The following is a 2,018-nucleotide window of genomic DNA, read 5'->3' on the forward strand; positions in this document are numbered from 1 at the left end:
CTTCATCACAGACTCTCTGTGATTCAGGTATGGCGCCTGCGGTCTTGCCCTGCCGCCGTGGCGGCGGCTGCTGGCAAGTGCTCTGGGCTGTCTCCTTACCTGTATTTTCTCTCTCTGGCCTAACTCTCTGTCCTGTGAAGGCACACTTGGTGTGATTCTCTGGCTTAGCACTGTTCACTGGAACTCTAAAACTGCTTTCAATGCGAGAGCTTGTTTAGCCTCCAGCTTCTCCTCAGCCATCTTTCAGGAACTCCAGTATAACACATTTAAAATAAAGTTATTTCTATGCTTGCCTTCAAATGGCATACTGTTTCCTTTTTTAATACTCTCAACCAGAAGTTTACAAACAAGTTCTATATGAGTAAAGAACACACTCAAAAAAGTCAGGGACAGAGTTTCCTTCAAGCCTTGGATTCTTTTCATGTACAGTAAAAAGGAAAGCAAAAGTTAACTTGAACATTGTCATTCCTCTATGTTCAATTCCTCTCCTGGGATCAGTTTCCACATCCAGTAACAGTTACTTCCACTTACTTCTAGAAACAATCTATGGTACTGCTCCAGATAAAATGAATATTTTCTGGCTTCATTGAAATAGCAAAAGACACCTTTGGACACTTGGTAACACATGTTTCAGAGACAACTTAGTAAACAGAAAATGTGAAATTTAAATGGCTAATAAATATGTTATCCCTGGGTATATTTTGTTCAAACTTCTTAATTACTCTGTAAATTATGGTGAATTTTAAATGGGAAGAAGGTTCTCAGATCTTTAATTGTGAGTGTATGTGCTGTTCATTAATTTACCAAGTGTACCTGAGTTAGGAATAAGAGAAACAATAGCAATAATAGGAGAAAGAGAGTTTCTGTGTTTAACTGTAAGGATTCAATACAATATAGAAGACTACAAATATGACAACATTGAAACACTAAAGCCAAGTCTAGCATGTAGAGTGATGGGAGTGATATAGGGAAAGCATTACTCCTAACTGGAACATGAAGAATGAGGCCACTCCCTTTCTAAGTTATGCTTGCTAATCCCAAAATTTTGTAAAAAGAATGGAAGAATGATTCTGTTTCCAATGCAAGTCAGATATACGATCATGGACTTAACTGGAAAGAAAGAGTCCATCTTGAGAGAACAGGGATCATATTAGCAATGAACCTGGTGGCTAAGATCACATTAATTTTTCTTTCTTTTTCTCATATATATTTTTTTGCTGTTTTTGGACATGGCACTTGAACTCTAGCACTGGGCGCTGTCCCTCTGCTATTCAGCTCAAGGCTAGTGCTCTACCACTTGAGCCACAGTGCCACTTCCACTTTTATGGTAATTATTGTAAAAAAAAAAGTGTCTCCAGTAATTTCCTACCCGGGATGGCTTTGAACCCCTGTCCTCAGATCTCACCACCACTTGGCTTATGATCACATTTCTAGTAGTGTACACTCAGCATATGTAATGTGTATGTTCATCTATCTTTATATGAATTCTTGAGTTAGAAATATGGGCTACAGCTTACACTTTATACTCACAAAAATGTTTGTAGTTTAAAAGTTAATACTCCTGGAAAAATAAAACCTAAGGATGTAAAGGATTCTGGGATGTTCAGTTTGCATCCAGCCTGGGCAGAACAGGCTTTGAGACACTACCTATAATTAACAAGCCAAAAGCTGGCATATCAGTCATGATCAAGATTGCTGAATAAGAGCTTGAGACTTTTGCATACATACATACAAACATACACAGACACACATAGGCACTTATATGTGCACACAAAAATACAAAATGAAACAATTCTCACAATATGTAGAAAAGTTAGAAAACAATAGAAAATAAGTACTGAGTAAGACTAGAATTAAGTGATAACTTTTAATATTAGAAAGCCCTCAAATGCACTATCTTCAAAAAAGTTGAGAATATTACATAGGTTGGGACCAGAGATAGTAAGAGAGTCAAGTAATCATTATTAATGGGATCAGATCCATGGAGGAATGAATCAGAGACCCAGGCAGGTACATCT

This window comes from Dipodomys spectabilis, unplaced genomic scaffold (genome assembly GCF_019054845.1).
Source record: "Dipodomys spectabilis isolate Male_0828 unplaced genomic scaffold, ASM1905484v1 ptg000309l, whole genome shotgun sequence".
Lineage (NCBI taxonomy): Eukaryota > Metazoa > Chordata > Mammalia > Rodentia > Heteromyidae > Dipodomys > Dipodomys spectabilis.